The following is a 23,223-nucleotide window of genomic DNA, read 5'->3' on the forward strand; positions in this document are numbered from 1 at the left end:
ATCAAGAGAGAGACCTGTTAGGGGTCCCACAGGCAGAGCTCATTTATAAGAGTACCAAGTTGGACTTACATCATGAAAAAAAATGTCTCCTTAGCATCACTGTTCTAATCATTCACATTTGATAATAGCAGAGTAAATCCAGGTGTAACCATGGACTGCTGAGACCACTGGGAGAACAGGGCTGGGCAAAGGCATCCGCTTTGACTGCTTCAAATCTATTTAAGAGCCATTCCTCTTCTGACTTTCTTAGAGGGGCCAAAATCACCATGTCAACAGATCTTAGTGGTGGTAGGGGAGGAAGAAGCTTCACGTATCACAGGGTATATATAAACCTGGTCCTAATCTGACCTGAAGTTTTCTGTGAATACTGCTTAGTTGACAGAGAGCACCAGAGTCCCAGAAATGACCCTTCCGATTACCCTTTCTGTAAGTGCTTATGCAAGAGGCTGCTGAGAATGCTTAGCTGTTGGCTGCATGAGAGGAAGGAACATTGTTAAATTGCCTGTAAATGGCATGAAAGTCACATCAAATTTAGAGAAATATTTTTTAAAAACCTAAAATATACCTCTTTCCTATTTTAAATTTATTGTACACTTATTATTGGCAAATTTAAGAATAAAGAAAAGTAAAACTAAAATTTTTAAATCATCTATAGTTATACTACATAAAGCCAAATTCTCTCTCTCTCTCTTTTTTTTTTTTGCATTTATTGGATGATTCTGATCCCACTGTGCATAGTGCTTTGCATCCTTGTATTTTTCACTCATCATAATAAGCATTTCCTCAATTATTTTATATGCTCTTTAGTAAATATTTTCAATGTCTGTTCAATATGCAGTTGTATGGCATTATAATAACTCATATAACCATTATGCAGAAGATTTGTGTTCAACTTTGTTTACTAGAGTAGCTGGAATATACAAGTGTGGGCAAAAGTAGGTTTGCAGTTATATTAATAATACAATAATAACTAAATAAATAATAAAAGAATAAACTCCTCTTTGCATACTAACAACTGTAAACCTACTTTTGCTGACCCCTATATTGCTTTACATGCTTTAGCTTTTACAGCTAAGTTCTGAGCTAAACTAACCCTTATAATGTACTTTCCTGACTTGGTCTATATAGTTCTAAAATCACTTTTTGGGGATGTTCATGAATAGACATGGTAGTTTACTTAGAGAACAATACAAGTATATAACTTTTGTAGTAACATTCTTGCATTGAAGGAATTGTTTTATCTTTGATTTAAAGAAATGATACAGGAATGCAGTGTCATTTAAAGAAGGCAAGATGAAATGTGTTCTCTTTTGGTAACTTAGAACATTATTCCAACTCTAATGTTATGCTATCTTCCTAAAATATGAGAAAAACATATATACCTCAAAACATTTTTGGTCCATGAACATGTATTAAATATCTACTATATATCATACACTTCAAAACACTGGAGATTTACCAGTGAATAAAACAAAGATCCCTGCCCTCATAGAGTGTATATTCTAATGAGGAAGAGAAAAGACAAATAATAAACAAAATTAGATGATAAATAGATGGACACAAACACATATTTTATGTTATAAGGAAGCATATGTTTTAATAATAGAAAAAAGAGAGGAGTATGAGGAGGCTTAGGGGAGCACATTAATACTATTAAAAGATACCTTTCGAGCAAAGGTTGGTAATATCTTTTCTGTAGAAATGTTGTAAGGGTTAAATGAAACAATGTATATAAATGTGCTACTCAATGATTGCTGCATAGAAATCACTGAATAAATAATATTATTGTTATGGTCATTATTTTCAAAGCTAGTATTCAAACCTGAGTCTGATTCCAGAATCATCATTCTTTCCACTACCACCCGAAGTCCCTCGTTGGAAGCAAGCTAGATGTACAAAAGCACATTCATCAATGAGTCTCAAGAGTACAGTTTAGGGCATTACTGTGTGAAATTGGACTACTTGTGCCCTGTTAATCTTCTAACTACCAGTCTAAAATCTACACTAAGGGGTTTTTCTTTTTCCTAGTAATAAACTATATTATCTCTGTCCATATGAAATGGTTATTCTGAGCTAAACTTGGCAGGATATCTGGACTTAATAATATGTGCCTATGAAGAATTAAAAAAAAATAGAGTACTCTAAAGTAGTATGATATACATATTATACAAACATATAATGTATAGTGCTTTGCATTTAAGTGTCAGTACATTCAGCTCCATTAAAATGGGTTGTGTTTAAGTAGAGGCTTCAGGTCTACACAGTGGAGATCTTGTGGCCCTGAGGGGGGAAATACAGGAGCAAGTAAATGGCAAAGAGACAGCTCAGGTTTTGTATGTGACCTGCGCAGGTCCAAATAGGATTTCACGTCAACGTACTAGTATAATTCTAAATATTCTTAATTTATCCCTATAGATTCTGTGTCTTCTGATTCCATAACTCAGGCAACCCTTTTAAGTAATTAGCATTATTATAAATACTATATAAATGCTCTTTAAAATAGAGTGAGAAAGTCAACTAAGAAGTGTCCAGCTCACTACTGCGTGCATGCATATTTGAGTGTGAGTGCGGGCATATGTACACACACTTCACACACTACTTTGCCCTTTTCTGTGGCCCACGTCAAGACCTCCATTCTCTTCTATGACCCAGCTCCATAGGAGCTCATACTGAACACTAAGCATCACTGGTAGGCACACAGGCATCCTCCCCAGCCCCCACTGCTCCTCAGTGCTCTTCCTACATTCCATAGGCATTGGGACCTACCCCTCTTTCAGCCATATGTTCAGAGATTTAGCCTTGAACAAGCTAACATTTTGTGAAAAGTAAAGTATAAGTACCTTGAGGACAGAGGTAAAAAGTAAAATGTAAGTACCTTGAGGACAGAGATGAAAGCTTTTCATCTGGGAATTCTCCACAGCTACAATGCCCTGAACATACGAGTCTTCAGGAACTGTTTAGGTAGTCATATGGGCAAAACAGATACCCACAGGACCAGCCCCCGCGATGGTTGTGCCAGAAGAAAGCGGGAAGGAGAGCATGCGTGATCTTCTAACACACATTTTTATTTAAAGACTAGAGGCCCAGTGCATGAAAATTCATGCACTCGGGTGGGGGAAGGGGTGGGGGGGGGGACCCCATCAGCCTGTCCTGTGCCCTCTCACAGTTTGGGATCCCTTGGAGGATGCCCACCTGCTGACTTAAGCTGGCAGTCAGACATCCCTCTGGCAGCCCGGGAGCCCTCGGGTGATGTTCAATTAACCCGTGGAGTGGGCCTAAGCTGTCAGTTGGACATTCTTAGTGCTGCCGAGGAGGCAGGAGAGGCTCCCACCACTCTGCTGCACTTGCAACCTTCAGCCCGGCTTGGGGCTGAGCGGAGCTCCCCCTGTGGGAGCGCACTGATCACCAGGGGGCAGCTCCTGTGTTAAGCATCTGCCCCCTGGTGGTCAGTGTGCATCATAGCGACCAGTCGTTCTGCCATTAGGGTAAATTTGCATATTACCCTTTTAATTTATAGGATTACAGAGAAAGGGAAAGTGAGAGGCTAAGATCAAGTCAAATCTGATCCATGTATAAGCAACATTACCAATCTTTAAAATTATTTTGTGTTTTATCCCAATCCTCCTAACAGCGGTTCTCAACCTGTGGGTCGCGACCCCTGAAAATACATCCTGCATATCAGATATTTACATTACGATTCATAACAGTAGCAAAATTACAGTTATGAAGTAGCAACGAAAATAATTTTATGGTTGGGGGTCACCACAACATGAGGAACTGTATTAAAGGGAAAGGGTCGCAGCATTAGGAAGGTTGAGAACCACAAAAGTTGGTATATATTCCTCAGTGCTCAAGTTGAAAATAAGTGCCTTTTTTTTTGTACTAAAAAGTGGTGTATTCTGCTTTTCAATTCCCGGAGACAATTTCCCGACTTGCTCTTACCTCTCCATTGTCCTTCAGGACTGATTGTTCAGGATCAGTTCTTTGACTTCACATGGAGGCAGGATGATCATTTTTTGGCAGAAGGCAAAATCTGTAAAATTATGGCTTTGTAGCACAGAGGAAGAAGGTGAGACCATGAAAATTCAATATTCTTGTTTTTTCCCAAAAGTTCCTTTTTGGATGAAGAGACAAAGTTGCTTAACTGGTCTTTATTTAAAATTAGAGTGCTGATTTCTATGAACCTCTCATTGTGAGACTAATGACATCTTAGAGGTGTATTAATGAATCCATGTACAGGAAGACAAAAGAGGAATCAGGGCTAATCAAAATGCCAGCTATTTTAAGGTCTTTCCTTGACCATGTAATGACCTTCATATATATTATGCACCATTAGTATTCATGACAATTATATATTTTTAATTTTCTCAATGTTGTAAAACATTAATCATCAGTCCCAGCAATAAGATATTTTTGTTCTTTATTGATTAAGGTATTACATATGTGTCCTTATCGCCCCATTGCTCTCTCCCCCTCCCCCCACTCATTTGGCTGAGTAGTTTTCTATAAAACTTTGGCAGTACTAAACTTGCAAATATCATGAAGTATGTTTGTTTATTTTTTTTTTAAATTTGAAAATAATCTATAAAACCTTTGCTAAATTTCTATAATTAATTTTGGTGTCATAAACAATCTCAGCAAAGAGGTATTTTAAAATCAAAGTGACTTTAATCTTTATCTCTTCATCTAAAAGGTAGTTGAGAATCAAAGAAACTTTGGGAAAAATAGGATGTCAATGTTTATATGTCCTGAGAGAAAATAACCAAAGTGCAAATAAAATGAGTGGGGATACTTTTTACTTTTGCTCTTTGTATATCTTTCCCACTCAGGGTCAAGTGTGATCTATTCAGAAATGACTCTGGGCACAACTTTGAACAAAATTAATGGGGAACAAGAAAACCATTGTGTGTGCTACAAAGTCAGTGGAGTTAGCTGTCTCTATCAAGCAAATGAGTTGGGGAAGGAGGAAGTAATGGTGTTAGTGTTGCCCAGACTGTGGTCCAATAACTGTTGCATTGGCAATAATCAGTCAACACAACTGTTTAACCAGAGAAGTTATCATTTTCTTTTGCCATGACACATGGCATTGTGGCAATACTTAGGGACACTGCACCCTCAATCTATAGAGAAGTCTCAGCACTGTCATGCTGCCGGTGGAGCATGAGGGCACTGGCTAGTTGGCATTGGAGCAGGCATCTAGCCAGAGCATTTAAAGATAAATGTTTCATTTATTAATTTTAAAACATGTCTTAAGTACCTACTATATGTCCAATAATATCCCTGTTTTGTGGGTACAGGAACAAAAACAAATAACCAAGTCTCTGCCTATTTATGCCTGAATAAAGGGGTCCGAATTTAGTACCATCTCTTGGACCTGAGCAAAGATGGTCTTTTGCTTTGAGTGAGGAATGGAGACATTAGAGCAGCGGTTCTCAACCTGTGGGTCCCGACCACTTTGGGGGTCGAGCGACCCTTTCACAGGGGTCGCCTAAGACCATCGGAAAACACATATATAATTTCATATTGTTTTTGTGATTAATCACTATGCTTTAATTATGTCCAATTTGTAACAATGAAAATACATCCTGCATATCAGACATTTACATTACGATTTATAACAGCAGCAACATTACAGTTATGAAGTAGCAATGAAAATAATTTTATGGTTGGGGGTCACCACAACATGAGGAACTGTATTAAAGGATCGAGGCATTAGGAAGGTTGAGAACCACTGCATTAGAGGGTTTTGAGTGGTCATGATCAGATTTACATTTTAAAGGGATCATTTAGACTAAGTGTTGAGAACAGATTGTAAGAAGGCAAGGGTAGAAGTTTAAAGTTTTTGCCAATTTTAAGGAAGCTTAGACTGGGCTAGAAGTGGTAAACTGGCTGGAACGGATCTGAGTTGTTTTCATTACTTTTTTGCTTTGTGATGTTATTTTTCATCCAGGATACAGAGGAAAGGATAAATGCTTTAAATTGGGAAGTGGGAGATGAGTGACATATCAAATTCTTTATCCTGTTTTGTTGCATTCTAAATTACATGAGAAGCTGCTGGGTTATTACTTTATAATAGTTTTTAAATGCATCCATTTTCCCACTTTTGCAAGCTTTCCCTCTTTCCTGTGCTTTATTTTGTAGAGTCAGAAAAATCAATCTGGAAATATTGCTCTGTGAGGTAATTAAAATGAATGGCACTGATCCTCACTGTGAGAAGAACAGATGCCCTGTTGTCTACACACCCTGTGTCTTTGTTTGCTCTATTCAATGTATCTTCTATTAAAATTATGGTAAAAACCCATTCAGATCATTCTTCTATTTTTGGAGACGTCCCAAACCACATTCTCAGTTTTTCATTGGTGTTTATATTGTCTTCATTTATGTAAGTAAGAGATTCCAAGAATTTTACCTTTGTTTTACAAATCAGGACATGGCGATTAAGTCTGGAGTATATACACTGAATTCTGTGAGTCTACTGGTCTGTTTGGATCTATTTAACTGAATAACTCTTGTCCTGTGGAACAGTGTTAGCAGACTGCAGGCCTACGGAAAATCCACTTCACATTTGATGGACTGCTTCCTAATGAGCATTTCAGAAACAAGTGCAGCTTTTCAAGTCATGTTCCTTTTAAACTATTTTTGATCCAGTTTTTATTCTTTTAAGACACATGTTGCATTTTGAATTCTGAAGAGTAAGCAGTCAGGTTTTTAACATGTGCTTTTTGAGATACACGCTTCAAAGTTATTGTACCTGGTGCATTCGCTAATGTCTTATGTACAGTTCAAAAGCTAAAACTCATCTTATCTCCCATGACCCTGGCCCTGCGAAGGCTCCGCAGCTCTTTGAGCCTTTCTGCCAGTGGTGGTTTCTAATCAGCCTGTCTGGACCTAAGTTGCAAGGAGGAAGACGGGAGGGCAGGTAAAATGGCAGTAGTGCTCATCAGTGGTTTCATCTCTTTGCGAAGATTGAATTTGAACAGTAAATGACAAAGCCAATATGAAATTCTTCAGTTTAGGGTTACACAGGGGCACTGACTTGTTGCTTTCTCAAGGCCCTCTGTGTCTTATGTCCCATTCCTACATAATACCAGATGGATAAGAATCCAGCATCAAGGTTGGTCCTTTCACAAAACTATAATGACTGAAGGGGCACTCAGGACCGAGGCATCCTCCCTACTGTGTCCTCAGAAATACTAGTGCGCAAAATTATTCATTGTTTTCTCTTTTCCATCAAACTAAACTTTACTGATCTCAGATAAAATGATATTAAGTTGTTTCCTGAATTAAATAAAGGCAACATTGTATCGCCACAATGGAAATATCTATTAGTCAGAAATTAAGTTTGGGATCTTGGATAATGATATATATATATGGCAAATAAATCCCAAATAAAGAGGGGACATTGGATGTAAGGAGTTCTTACTCTCTTACTAAACCAATATTGATCCTTGTAAGAATAAGCAGTGTGAGCTAATATCTACTTGCCCCTAGTTTACCTGTTATTTATCTGCCATTTTATAATCTGCCATGTATGCCGAGTTATGAAAGTAACTTATCATGTTATACTGTAACAAAACAGGCAGTAGTGGTCCTCCTCTAAACACATATTCATATTCTTCATATTTACTTACTTCAACAAAAGTTTACAGCATATTCCAAACATACCACTGTTGGATTACAAATGACGAACTAGGCAGGTATGTAGGATGCCATGCTAGGCAGAATAATGGCCCCCCAATGATGTCGTCAGCTGACGTTAAAGTAGGGTGATTATTCTAGAGTATCCAGGTGCACACAGTAGAATCAGAATGATTAGAAGCAGAAGAGGGAGGCACACAAAGAGAGTCAGAGGGAGATGCGACACAGACAAGGACCAGAGAGATTCAGGGTTCAAGACCAGGAAACAATCTCCCCTAGAGCCTCCAGAAGGAACACAGCCCTGCCGCCACCTGGATTTGAGCCCAGGGAGACCTGTTTCAGGCTTCCGGCACATAGAACCGTAAGAAAATAAAGTTGTGTTGTTTTAAGCCACTACATATGTGCAGTTTGTTGCAGTAGCAATAAGAAATTACTAGAGACACATGCATTAATCATCTTCCATATCTGCTGGTTGCACTCATTTGAATCCGGAAGGCAAAGAGACCACGATCAGGGGTTCTGTGCAGTCGGTTAACAGTAAACAGGGCACTCAGGGTAGCAGTGTTTCCTGCCACAGTCTGACTTTCTGGGTATTAGCAAGTGCATGGTATCTGGCAAAGGGTGACACACCCAGCTCATAGTTTCCCTGTCAGCCCGCAGAAGGTCAAAGTCTCTCAACACCTCCTTCTTTTCTTTTCTTTCCATACAATCTCCTCACAAGTGTATAAGATAGATATTGTTATTCCACAGTTTACAGATGAGAAAACCTAGGGTCAGAGGGGCCAAGTGTCTTGTCAACCCTTCCTTCCTAAGCAGTCACCTTTCTGCCTCCTGGCACTGTTATCCAATAATCAGTCAGTTCTTCTGTGGTACTTTTTGGTACCACATTATTATATACTTCCTAGAAATTCATATTTACTGAAAATAGTATATTTATTTCAGAAGGGCGGAAAATGGATCTAAATACTTAGATGTATATCTATACACTATGCAATAAAAAGAGCTCAGGGAATAATGAAGATGATTTTCAGTATTTATGACAGAAAAATAAAAATGCAATTCTGAATAAAGAACGTTTATGAAGTGATAATGCAAAATTTTATTTGTGAGGCATCTGATCGAAAATGCGTTCTTACAAGCATCAGTCACAACATCTGAAGGAAGGCAGAGTGGGAAGAAGGGAAGAAAATGGGGCTTGGGACTGAGAAACCTGGGTTCGAATCCCACATCTCATACTTAGCCATATACCCTTTGAAAGTCTCTTAAAAAGCCCAGCGTCTTCATGAGTCTACCTAAAAAATGGGACAACATAGGTCTTACTTCACAGATTTATTGTGTCCTTTTATCTACTTATCAGGGTCACTGACATTTTACCTAGTCATCATGTTAAGTCTCCCTATTCTTTTTTTCCAGCTCTGACTTGCACCACTGCACAGTTGCCTAATATGACTGAAAAAAAATATATAGACACACACACACACACACACACACACACACACACACACACACACACTTAGTGCATATCTTTTATTTTTTATTGTTCAATTACAGGTTATATTTAATATTACTTTTGTGTACTTTCAGGTATACAGCATAGTGGTTAGACAATTATATAATTTATAAAGCATCCCCCCTGATATTTCCAGTACCCACCAGCACCGTCCACACATTGACTCTATTGCCTATGCTGTACTTTAAATCCCTGTGACTGTTTTGTAACCACCAATTCGTACTTCTCAATCCTTTCATCTTTTTCACCCAGTCCCCTAAACTACTCCCCTCTGTATCCATGAGATCTCCACCTGAATTTCATGGTTTTTTCTTTTTCCTTCCCCATCTCAGTGGGGAACACTGTAATCCATTGACTTTAAGCTACAGACCATGAATTGCACCACATTCTTTTGTTGCTTCAGCTGCCAATTGGGTAACAGGTTCAGTTTATGTCTCCTTCTAATATCCCTGAGCTCCATTCCCGGGACTTCCTGAGATCAGGCCCTCACCATCCCTCACCTGAACTACTGCCATTGCCTCCTGGCTCCCCTCGTCTCCATGTCCAGCTCTGCCATTTTGTTCTTCCCTCTGTCCTAACAGAGATCTTGTAAAATGCACATGTCCAGTCGTTAAAATTCTTTGATAGTTTCCTTCATGTACAGGATAAGGGCTTTCAACAGTTCCTCACTTTTTCTCTGCCTCAGCTTTCTCATCTCTAAAAATGGAAATAATAATGGTATATAACCTTATAGGATTTTAGGATTTTACTGTATTTAAAATAGGTAATATATTTCCATGGTTTAAAAATCAAACACATGTGAAAAATCTTACTCCTGCACTTGCCCCACCCAAAAGTTGCTCCTTTGCTGCAAGCGGGCAATGAATTTTATATTATGCATTTTTTCATGTTCTTTAATAAAAATAAAATTGACGTATGCACACACATACACACACATATAAATATATATAAAACTTTTAAAATGTCCCCTCTTTTACACTAAAAAATAAAACAACTCAGAGTCGAAAGACTTAGAAAAAGAAAGCATCTAACTTGTGTAGGAATGCAAGGGAGCAAACTGAATTTAAAATAGCACAGGTATTTAAAACACACATACAGTGTTACCAAACTTATTAAGTTTACAGTTAGTCTGTTCATAAAGAAGAAAAACAGTCATTTTCTCACATGATTAGCATATCCACAAAGTCTGTGACACATTTTCAGGCATCAGCAATGGAAAAGCCAGGGATAGAATGGCTTCTCTTCAGCTATCAGCAATTTTATGGAAACCGTTCAAGGTTTCATTTGCTTGGGGAGCTAGAGCTAGATGTGTTGACCCCGTGTTTGTTGTTGTTGCTGTTTGATTGATTTTTGGTTGGTTTGGTTTCGCAGTACAGTGTGATTGTTTTCCTCGGACTGTGAAAGGCATGCCTTCATCATAGCATCAGGGAAGCTGTCAGTGTTGCTTCCACACCATTTGCAGCTGGGTTACTGTGGGTGCTCCCGTCACAATGTACTAGACCTTCGGCTTTGAAGTACCACAGATAAATGCTCAACCACTGCAGTGTCCTGCTCTGCTTCCCCAGTGCACTCCCCTGGCAGTGTCCCTCCAGCAGTGTGGTGAGAATTAGATGGGTTAACGCTGCACATCAACATCAATCCCCGGCCTGTCACATGGGCACAGTGTTGCTGTTACTATTAGCATGACCTACCCCTCCTTACTTCTCTAGCCTAATGTCGAAATATTCCCCTTCCTCCGTTGTCTTATATGTCATGCCCCATCAATGTAGAAGTATGTATGGCTTTAAAACAGGACATTGTTTCATGCTTTATGCCTTTAATTATGCTGCCCTCTCTTCTTGGACTGCCCTTCTCCCCAGTTCTTCCAACACTCTTTCTGGTGTCCTCATGGAGGAGCTGCTTTTTATTCCAGTTCCCTCATCTCTGCAACCCATTGCCTAGCACAGGGCCAGGCACATTGTAGAAACAATGCTTGTTGAACCAATGGATGGTTATAGGGCCGGCACAATAGCTTTGCCCAGACATGCATGGCATGTGAGGTAATACCACCAATTAAGATGAGGATGTTTAATCCAATGACAGTTTTCAGTTTTTATGTCAGAAAAAGGTCTGAAAAAATGTCTTCTAGATTTCTTGCATAAACTCTTCATCGTAAGATGCCAAATCACCTGGCTTTTAGAGGTCAATTTTTATTAACAGCATAAACAGCATAAATGGATCTCACATCCGCCTAAAAGAAGGGTAGAGCCAGTCTCTGCATCCTGCATTGAACTCCTTCCAAAGAACAAAAGGGTATTTATTGCTTGCGCTCTAGCAAAAGAATAGAAACCACACCTTCTATATTTTTCAGTGTCCAGTGCATTGCACAGTGCTTGGTGTACACATTTAGTAATGCTTGCTGAATATCTAATTGAACGTTGTTTTTTTTTATTTGTTTGTTTGTTTTTGTTGAAAAAGAAAAAGATAAAGAACCAGAAAAAGATAAAGCAACCATGCTGTGCGTGGGTTTATGTTCATTTCTAATACCCTCCATCCATGACTGAATGGCTCCTTGTCATACGTGTTGGGCAGCACATAGGGAAAGGTCGGATGGCTTGGGACGTTGACCTTTCAACTGTTTAGCAGATGTTTGAAGTAGTAAATGTCACTAGTCTCTCCCCGTTGACAGGATAATGACATAGCAGTTATAGATAATCCAGGGATGGTTTATCCACAGCAAGGTTTGAAATGGAGCTCCTTCGGCAGCCAGAAACATCTCCCACAGACGTGGTCTCTGGGATTGTCCCCATCAACTACCTCATGTCATGGCCTCTTTACCTGAGGTTGTTCTCCACAACCCCATTTGGAGTCTTAAGTTCCTCCCCAGATGAGAAGACAATCAGGGAGATGTGACCAAGACAATATATCTCTCAGTGGTAATCTGGAAGGAGGTAATTTTCTCAGTAGACCAGGATTTTGTATGCACAAACACATTGATGTTAAATAATATACTTAAAAAATAACAAGGAATAAAATGCTGTTACATTTGGTGCCGAATATACCCAAAGGTAGCATTTTGAACATTATTATCATCTATATAAGATTTTTCAGGAAACCCAGGAGATGGTGAATAATTAGATTTTAAAGCCAAATTTTCACCTGATTGTTGAAGAGGCTTTCAAGACATTTTAATGAGAAGTTTAGGTTTTATAGCACAAAACTGTAGTAAAAATTGCCTTTGTCAAAAAGCAGTTTGCTATCCAACATTTTGGTTGCTATGTAGTAATGTAAGTAGATTATAAATAATATAAGAATAATATAAGGTCTGGCTTTCTAAAGGTCTGGAATCATAGCTAAGTGCTATAACTACTTGACCAATGAATGTTGATTAATTTTTTTAATGTCCAGTTTGATAATTAAAGCTCCCTGCTGAAATAATCAAGATTTGTGCTTTGTTATTCAGTGGCTCAAGAAGTCTTCCATAAGCTCTTTACTATGTTCAGAGTTCTGTCAGGACACTAGGTCCATGAAGAAAGCATCCTATTCAGGATTTCAGCTTTCCTAATAGCTAGACCTATGTCATGCAGATAGAGGCAGCAAAGAACATCACCAGTGTCAAATTAGAAATAACATGCTATCTTGATTGAGCTTTATTTTAGGCTCTCTTTATAAAAAGTGATCTGCCTTTGACTCACTTATAAATGAAAAAGAATATACCAATGTATAAAAATATACATGTATCAATTATGTGACTGGTCCATAAGTTTTAGGGAAGGTGCATATTTAGATGTGTGAGGGTGTAGGACCCCTTTCTACTAGTTACTGTACTTAGGGGAAATAGGTTAAGTCACTTAATAGGCACTTCACACTCTATGGAATGGAATTTCTAATATACGTAAAAATGTGCGATTTTTTTTCTGTCTGTGCTCGATAGATATGAAGTTGAAACTCCCTTCTAAAGCTCGAGATAAGCACACATCCTCTAAGTTACCTAATAAAGCAAATCACAGAGGATGCAGGTGGTCTGTGACAAAATGCAGATCTGCATCGACAGAACAAAAGAACAAATTGTGCACAGCAACTAATACAAATAAAACTTACATTTCATCATTTTTCAAGGAGCTCAGAAGTATATAGTCTATAAATATAGCATCCTGATTTAGGGATTAACATCACAACATAGGTTAGGTCCCTTCATGACCCAAAGGGCTCAAAATGAACCCATCTCTGCATCCTGTGCTCAGCCCCTGCCTCTAGAAGAGACATCTAAAGGCAGAGCCCCCTACTCCATCATGCGCTCAGAGACTCCACGCGTGGGCTAGGGGCTGGTGTGTGAGAGCGTGTGCATGTGCGTATGTGGGAAAGCCTCCCAGTTCATTCTTATTGTGTGTCAGGGTTGGGAGCACTGCAGGAAGCCATGCTCTCTGAAAGCAATCTATTCCATTTTTGGTAGGCACCAGGCATTCACAAGGGTTTTCTCTCTGCACCTTTATAAATGTCTAAATTTTCAAATGTGGCCTAGCTTCTGATTTTGATCTGACCTATTTCTGTCGAGAATCCTGTTTCCTGCTCATAAGCCTCATGGCACACCTTGGTATACTTTTCACATTTATTAAAAATTTCTCCCACTGGATGGCCATTTTCTTTCTTCTTTTCTATTTTTGCAAGTAAATGATAGTCTGATGATTTCACTGGAATCATATGCCAAGGATGAGGGTGATGGGTTGAGCCTTGGAAGGGTGGATCAGTTATCTCACTCCCTGGCAAGCTCACCTCTACACGCCAACATTGATCTCACTGTGCACAAGGCAAATTTGTGCACCGACAAATTAAAAAATAACAGATGTAATTACCTAATAATAATTTTCAAATAAGTGCGTGCAGAAGTGTTAAATTCATAAACGTCAGTGGCGTACCCTTTTTAACTATATAACACAATATACTTCTCCTTGATTAACCCTTTTATTTGTAAGGATACCTAATCACAGTTACATGTTGGGCTCCCACCCAAGGGCCATCTCAATTCTAGCATAGCCAATTTTTCAGGGAGAAACTGAGCGTGGCAGAGTACAAGAATATCAGCAGAGGATCTGTGCCCACCTCGGAATCTCCTTTTGACTAGACATGCTCCTCATGCCTACACTCCTGTTAGCTTTGAAAGGTATTCTCCCTGACTTGAGTTAGCTCTGAGGCTCTCAGTGAGCTGGTCTATGAGTCCTGGAAGCTTTCCCCCCTGTGGGGAAAGATATGTCCTCTTTGTCATTCCTTACACATAGCATTCACTGACACCATCTGAAGAGATGTCATTGTTCTGAAGTTATAAATGTCACATTGCGTCTTTCCAAGAGGGTTTGGTTTCATAGCGTGGCTGCTGCGAACTTTAAGATGGTTCTGATTTGTTTTGCATTTCTCATATTGTTCTTTATCTCTTGAAAGCAGATTTTTTAAAAATATATTTTATTGATTTTTTACAGAGAGGAAGGGAGAGAGATAGAGAGTTAGAAACATGAGAGAGAAACAGCGATCAGTGCCTCCTGCACACCCCCTACTGGGGATGTGCCTGCTACCAAGGTACATGCCCTTGACCGGAATCGAACCTGGGACCCTTCAGTCCACAGACTGATGCTCTATCCACTGAGCCAAGCCAGTTAGGGCAAAAGCAGATTTTTTTAAAAAAGTGATGTCCACAGATCCCCTGTTCAACTCTAGTTCCTTCCCCTTAGCCCACTGGCCAGAGCTACATAGGCAGCCAACGACCAGCATTGGCTCACCCACAGACACACACTGCCCTATAGAGGGCCTCTGGAATTTGTCTTATCAAGGACTAGAGGCCCGGTGCACAAAATTTGTGCACTCGTGGGGGTCCCTCAGCCCAGCCTGTGCCCTCTTGCAGTTCAGGAGTCCTTGGGGGATGTCTGACTGCTGGCTTAGGCCTGCTCCCCCCCCTCCGCCCCCCCCGGAAGCCAGCAGTCAGACATCCTTTGCTCTGCCACAGAGGCAGGAGAGGCTCCCGCCACCGCTGCTGTGCTTGCCAGCTGTGAGCCCAGCTCAGGGCTTCTGCCTGAGCAGAATTCCGCCCCCCCCCCCCCCCCCCGTGAAAGCGCACTGACCACCAGGGGGCAGCTCCTGCATTGAGCGTCTGCCCCCTGGTGGTCAGTATGCATCATAGCGACTGGCTGTTCCACCATTTGGTTGATATGCATATTAGCCTTTTATTATATAGGATTAAAGCAGATCTCACTGTCATCAATTTCTGCATTGCTGTCTGGTTTTAACACATTCTTGTGCTTGTAGGTATATAAGGGGCATAGAGGCAAGAGTTATAGGAGGCCCTTTAGGAAAATTTCAGCAAAGCAGAGGTTATTCCTTTCATTTATTTCATAAACTATATGGCCTAAGAGTTCCATCCCTTTGTTGTCTTGACTGAGTAATAGCTGAGAAACGTTAAATGATCTAGTTAGGTGAATTTCAAGGACAAGCTATGCCAATTACCATGTGATGTTGAGCTAACAACTTAAACTCAGTGCCTCAGTGTCCTCATTTGCAAAACAGAAATGGTGATATCACCTAATTCATTAAATTGTTGTGAAGGTTAAAAATGATATTGAACCTCAAGCACTTAGTGGATGCCTGTCATACTTTAAAGTGTTCTCGGTTTGATAATTATTACTAAAGCAGATCTGCTGACCCTAGCCAGCAAAGGGCTTCTTCTACCATTCCATCAGGACTTCTCCTGGTAAAATATCTTATCCAGGTGTGTGTCCTGTGGGAAAGGACAGAGCCCTGCTGACCATCAGAAAACCTGGTTTCTAGCCCCGGTTGGACACTACTAGTCAGGCGACCTTAGAAAAATCAACACTTGTTTTGACCTTCATTTCATCATATACAGCATGAAGACTAGGAAATATAAAACCCTAGAGAACTATGTCATCTCTAACAGTTCTTGGTTTACAAATATGAAAATAGCCATTCCAACTGCTCACTCTTGCGTCAGGAAATTGGGTGTTACCATGGCTCCAACGGCCTCAGCTTCCCTCGCAGAATAATCCAATCCAACTCTTCTAAGAATTCAGAATATGTTATTGTTGTTTTTCCCTTTTGTTACTGGAATGTGGTGAGGCAAAGTGGATTTATCTGAGCACTGGATTAATAGGGGTATAAGAACCTGTTTTGTTCCCCCCTCTAAAAAGTAGACAAGAGGAAGTAAGCTTTTATGCAGCAGGGTCAGTGAGAATTTGTGGAATCGGAGATTGGTGTAGAGTAATAGAATATTAGAATTTGTTAGTAGGAAAAATCCCAATAATAATAACCATGAATTCAATTACCAAACAGTATTTGGAATATCTGCCTCAGAAACTTTAAAATAGGTTAATTTTCCTGAGATGATTAAAGTACTGCTCTGTTCAGTGGCAGGAGCATGAGGCCACTCGACCTATTTTTTCTTTAAATATTTTTATTGATTTCAGAGAGGAAGGGAGGGGGAGAGAGAGAGAGAAATATCAACGATGAGAGAGTCATTGATTGGCTGCCTCCTGCATGACCCACACTAGGGATTGAGCCCGCAACCCATACATATGCCCTGACTGGGAATCGAATCCTGGTTCATAGGTCGATGCTCAACCACTGAGCCACATCTCCAGGCAGACACTCGACCTATTCATCACTCACTCATCCTGCCCTGAGTGTGTGCCTGCTGTAGGACAGTGTTGATATGCAAGACTTCGCCAAATCCATTTCAGTTCTAAAATTCTCCAATGTTATTAAGAGAGATATTGTTTTGCCCCCAAATAGGTAATCTTTCACATTTTCAAATTGCAATTCATTTGTAGATTTCTGCCAAGTAATTGCTTTTGTGCTGTGCTTCTGGTCATTAGAAAATAATCTATAGCTTAAAAAAATGATTGGTTTTTTAAAATATGGTGTATTAATCAACTTTTTATATAGATTATGGAAGTTTCAGCTTTGTATTCAGACTGGCAAATGCCAAAGGCATAGCTAACTCTAAATAGGGTATTTATTCTCTACATTTGTAACCAGAAAATGTGCAATTCTATTTTTATTGCCTAGGTAATAATACAGCTTTGTTTGGGCTTCTTGGATGCACCACAATAGTACAGAATGGATTGTAATAAAAAGCAAAGTGTGGCTGGTGTAATGGAATATAGTAGGAATCTCTCAGCTCTACCCTTTTTTATTTGTCTTTTGTGCTATTTCCATTAATATCCTTATTAAAATAAAAATTACAAGTAACTTAAATATAATTAGATTTTCATTTCACTGAAAATTGGAAATGTCTGAGAAGCCTTTATAGAAGAGTTTCTTCCCCTTCTAGCAGAAACTAGAATGAACCAGTAGGCTCCTAGAAGACTTTGATTAAAGTCATTCGTTTCGTGCAGCGATGTTGAAGCACAATATTACTACAATTATACACATAATGAGCTACATATTTATGTCAACACATGGATTATAAACCTTTCTATTGGAATTAAATACTGGTTCAAGTGAACTAAACCATCTTAGTCTGCATAGTTGAAAAGATTCATGAACAAAAGGCATTTTATAAAGACCATTGATGGCATCACATATTTCAGCATTTGTTGACCATTAATCGATCAGAGATTACCTGGATTGGCACAGCTACATAGAATGGTGTGTGAAGGCATCTTGCGTGAATGAGCATGAATTAGAAGCTAGTGTATCAGTCTTTGGCAAGAAAAATGAATATGTAAATTTCATAGCTCTAATGAAAGCTAACTGTCTACCTTACTTAAGAGGTACCTCATTCCCCAGGCATCACTTGTGCTGTTATTGTTCAGGGGGGTCAATGTGGCCAAAGGAATCTGGGAGTCATTCTTTTAGTTTTATGATCTTAATACTTTTGAACTATTGCCAGGTATTTTCCTCCACTGTAAGTTACCATTTTCCCTTTACAAACTATATTCTTTGTAAGCAAGTCACAAAGTCCAGCCCATTCTCAAGAGAAGGGAACTTAAGCTCTGCCTCCTGTAGGGAGGAATGTCAAAGAATTTGTGGATAGATGTTAAAATGACCATAATAGTAAATATTTTGGAGGAGGTACTTTAAGGCTATGCAAATATTCTGTTGTTCCTCAGAGTTGCACTCAGTAATTTTAGCATTCATCAGTGAATTTTTGCCTGTAGCAATTAATGCCATAGTGATATAATAGTGATTTATTTTGTTTCTCTAATTTTTATACATTTGCTGATTATAATGCTTCTATATGGAAGACTTGTGGCTTCTCCCCCATTTGTTTATTTATTTGAACACTTATTTATATTTGCATGGCATGGGTATTTATGTTACTTTTTGTGTTAGAATGCAGAACTACCATTATATTTTTTATTGCTAAAATTTTTCCAGTTTTGGCCTTTGGGAGCTTTTTTTCGATTAGCCACTGTGCCTTTTTCATTTGGCCCATGACTAACTTATGGGGAAAGGGGTGGTTATGCACTTTCTTACTTTTTAGCACAGCAAGAGGCTCCAGGCTCATCTAGTATTTTCCCTATCCCCATAATCAACAGTTTCTTCCAGGAACCCAATTCTTTTTTCTGGAGAACGCGGTTTAGAATCTAAGATCTAGGCACTAGATGTGTTGTTTGCTACTTGGGGTTACTGCTTCTTGTCCTTTTCACTAGACAAGTGAGGAAATATTACATGTATTTCATGTAGTTAGGAAATACATGTACGTATACTAGGGCATGTATATACATTTATCTATATTTCTACCTCTATCATCTATCTACCAGTATTTCTATCTATCTATCTATCTATCTATCTATCTATCTATCTATCTATCTATCTATCTATCATCTACCATCTATCATCTATCTGTTAAAATAAACATGAGTTCATACTGATAGATTAAACTCTAATTCAGCATCACAGGGTTCATTCTGGCATTTCATTTCGGTTCATGGAGAGGAATCCTGGAAGAGAGTGTGAGTCCTCCTATTCTGCATCTCCAAGGACTTACCCTTTTTATGGCCCATGTTTGGTCTTTAGCAATTTGGTAAAAATATTTTTAGTTGACTCCTCTCACCAGCTCATATGGTGTCCAGCAGAGTTGCTCCAGGTAAACAAGTGCTTGGGTTCTGTTGACCCCTGTAGATGTCTTTCTTTCCCCAGAGTTCATTGTCATTGGTTGCTCTCCAGCCACAGTTTTCTCATAGGCTTAAGAAAAGTTAATTTGCTTTTGTCGAGTCTTTTTCTTGTAAGAGTGGGAATGATGCTCTCAACATCCCTAAGCTGAAACTAGATGCCCCACAAATATTTGAATTGAAAATCTGTCTTTGTTGTTGCCACATTTCACTGATAACAATTTGTGCTGTTTTGCCCTTGGGCTTCTCTGTTTGTAGGAATCATGGTCTCTTGAAGCTCTCTACTGGCAGAATATTACTTACTTATTTCTAGACACTTACAAGCACTGACTTTTCACAATAAAAATTCTGTATTTTCCTGCTGTTCTCTTCCATATTCATGTGTATCTGTCCTGTGTGTCTATACAGCTACATTGGTGCTTTTTAAGAAACAAACTCCTTGTAAGTCTGTGCCAGACTGGCTCACTCTTGGGTACCTGTTAACTAAGGATGGTAATGATCTCAGCACTGTCTGTGGTAAACATCACTTTTTTTGTAGTCTTTAAAGCTAATTTTCTCTAGCATTAACCTTAGCCTTTCTGTCTTCTAATCAGGATATGTGTTGTGTTCAGATAATAAAAATCATTCTTCTTAGGAATATTTTCATTTTTTAGGGCTAACTCATTATTAGTGGCAGCATAATAATATGCAACTGTAGAATTAACTCTGAAAAGGCATACATACCAATTACATTAATATTTAATAGTGAATGCCAATTTTTAGTTATAGTATATTTAATCTTATAATCTTATACCTCTTGAGAGTCCATTTAAAATTATTAAAAAACCCCAAAAGCAATAATTTTTGCATATGCACTGACCCCAAGACATTGTATTGTTAAGCAGTGACACAAAGCAAGTTTATATTTTAATAGCTTGGCTTGATGAAAAGGTGTTAGAGAAATATGGAGATTCTATTTTTACTGCTTGAGGCAGCCTCATTAGCAAAACCATTTCAAACCAAAGCCCATCTATCACTATGTAAATGACCTAGACTAATTGTTTCCAGTATTGATATGTTTGAGTTTAGAAATCCCATGCCTACCTAGTGGCATTGAGGCAATAATTCCTGTTGAAAGGTCACCTTCTATTGCTTTGTTCTTCCCTTGTCTCCGTTATACGTCCAATGCACATGTACTCCCGTTCATAAGTCTATTTTTGATATCTGCTGGGTTTTCTGATGGACACAAACAGAAAATAACCACAATTTGAGTGACCTTTTAGTAATTGTAAGACAATTCAGAAATTAATGAAAGGCCTTCTGGCTAGCATACCCATTAGTGTAATAACTAGAGTAATAAGAATGGAACTTTTTGTTGAGAATCAGGGGTCAATATTTAAGCATGATGTGGAGTGCAAAAACTCTGGACTCTGAAGGGTTTGCCATCACTTTCTGTGGTTAGGCAAAAAAATGTCTGGATAAAATATGTACTTCTGTGGAGAACTACATGCATCATGGCTTTAGTTGAAATTGCAGACTATTAACTTATTAATATACAGTAAAAATTTCCCAGAAGAGAGTAAAACCACCTAGGGAGGCTAATTGACTGTAAAGTCCTTGCCATCTTTGCCCAGCCAAGGCCTTAATACAGTCAGGTCATTGCCAAGTTCCTGTGAACTTCTTAGGCTCAAAAAAAGCCAGTGAGGTTGTTAATGGAACCAAAGCATGAAATTACTCATCAAAAATGGTTGGTAACTTCTAAATTATTTATGTTTTGGGGGGAAGAGTTTCATATTTACATCAGTGAAGGGTCTCTCTAAGGTTCCAGACATTCAATGTGCCCCCAAAGAGTGTAATAAAAGAAAACTGCAATCTCAATGATTTAATGTTCCCACCCTTGCTGGCAATGGACTGTTTCACCTCTCAAAATAGTGTGAAATATCAGTATAAGCCCAAGCTTGATCCACATAACAAAATTACTAATTGATGTTCTTCCGAAAGGGCAGGGATATAATAGTTTAGATTTAAGTTTTCTCTTCAAATTCCTGCAGATACCTGGACTCCATTTGTGTTAACAAAGCACTTAAGCAAGTCAAAGAGATTACAAAATTAGTAAGAATTTTAAAACAAGATTTAAAAAAATCAAGTAGGAGTGGTCCATCTGAGATTATCAACTGAATTTTTAAACAGAGTGTATATTTTTTTTCAACCTCAAATGTGCTTTATAATATGTCTTGCATTTCTTGAAGGAAAGTATGCTCCCTAGATTAAAATAATAGTAATAATGAAATAATAGACCATTATATTTGTTATCAGTAATTATGTAGTCATCAAATAAGTGGCCAGTATCTAGGGAACAAGCAATTATATGAGCTGTGATTACTAAAGAAGTAATTACGATGAGAGATAAACCACTCTTAGTTATGTTTTTGTTTTGTTGTTTTTTAAGACTGGCATTTACATAACCCAGTCCCTAATCCACAGAGATTGTTTTCTTAGGTGTGACAGAATATGTATCTGTTATGCACAATTTAATACAGGAACCCTTGGCATTTGTGAATTTGACATCCTCAATTTCAACGTAGTGGCTAGTGGCTAGCACAGTGGCTTCCTGTAACTACTCTACAACATGAATTTGAATCATTTCCTTGCAGTGTTTCTTGGCAGGACCCTAGACTGCCTGGCATCGCATCCCAGGGTCATGACACGCAGGGTCTCTTGTCCAGTGGGAGGAGCTCTGTGTCTAGGAACAAAAGATAAAAATACCTGCTGTTGGTAGTGATGGAGCTCAGGAAACATAGTTGCTATGGTCTGAATGTTTGCGTTTCCTCCCCCACCCCAAATTCATATTTTGAAAATCTAGCCCTCAAAGGTGATGGTCTTTATAGGTGGGCTTTTTCTCCCGTTCTCCTACTTTGACAACTCCTAAGACACTTCCCACACATGACAATCCTGCTGCGGCCTAACCTTCACCCACCTGAGGCTTGATTCTCTTATCGAGGCACAGTCTGGGGTGGCCCAGGGTCCCACTGTGGGCCCCTGACTAGCATTTCTGAGGTCCATGCACTTGTGTTCCCCTTCCTGACCATGCCCTCAGGAGCAGCTTACTCTTGTTCTTTCCTGTAGTGAGCAACAGACCTGCTTGTCTGCAGAAGCAGGAGTCCCGAGGCTAGGAAAGATCTGAAGCAATGCAGAGCCCAAGCCTCCAGGGAAAGACTGGCGCTCTCAGTGCCACCTGAGATGCTTTTCTCAGAAGCTTTTCTCAGAAGCTCAGGGCAGGCGCCCTCAGGCCACCTGAGCCCCAGCCACCCAGCTGCTGCTGAGCCGTGCCCCTGCTGCTGCCCCTGCTGCGTTTGGGGGCTCTGGGTATGAGATCACTGAAGGATAGATGCAGGAACTTAGGCCACCTCCCTGACCACTCTCCCAAATCAAACAACAGCTCTGAGAATATGAGGTCTCTGCGGGCTCCTTGCTGGCCTTGCATCCTCTTCCCCTTCCCCAGGGGGCCTGCCATGGCCTCCCCTCACATTGAGCCCCAGGTCACAGACCTCCCTGCTCAGGTTCCCCCTCCCCCCTCCTTTACCTTTCAGTCTGTGCTCTAGATACCCTGCAGCACTCACCTGTCTCTGGGTCAATTGCAGCCTTCCTTCAGAGTAACTGAGTGACTAAATGCCAGGTCAGATTTTCTGATGTCTCGGAGAAGGAACAGCTCCTTAATCCCCCTTGAATGATCTGGCTGTTCTGCAACTGAACACACTGACAGATTGGTGCCCCCAGCAGTCATGAAATGACAGGTCATCCAACCCTGCAGTGCCTGGAATATTTATAGTCAGCTCCCCATAAACCTTGATGACTGTGGGGTGCCAGTCCAATCTCTCTGGCTGCTCCAGATAAATCTTTCTTCCTGAGGAGCAACTTGGGTGCTATGGCGAGTCTTAGGACTGACCTACTTCGAGGACCTCACAAGCAAGGTGAGTGAGTGTCCCTTCTCCCCACAGG

General features: G+C 39.6%; 1 protein-coding gene across 2 annotated transcripts in view; it reads left to right on the forward strand.

Annotated features, from left to right (window-relative positions):
• Positions 1–23,223, forward strand: part of XKR4 (XK related 4) — a 276,673-nt gene that overhangs the window by 43,473 nt on the left and 209,977 nt on the right. The window lies entirely within an intron of this gene.

The sequence above is a fragment of the Myotis myotis genome, unplaced genomic scaffold (assembly GCF_014108235.1).
Source record: "Myotis myotis isolate mMyoMyo1 unplaced genomic scaffold, mMyoMyo1.p scaffold_m19_p_16, whole genome shotgun sequence".
In the NCBI taxonomy this organism is placed as follows: Eukaryota; Metazoa; Chordata; class Mammalia; order Chiroptera; family Vespertilionidae; genus Myotis; species Myotis myotis.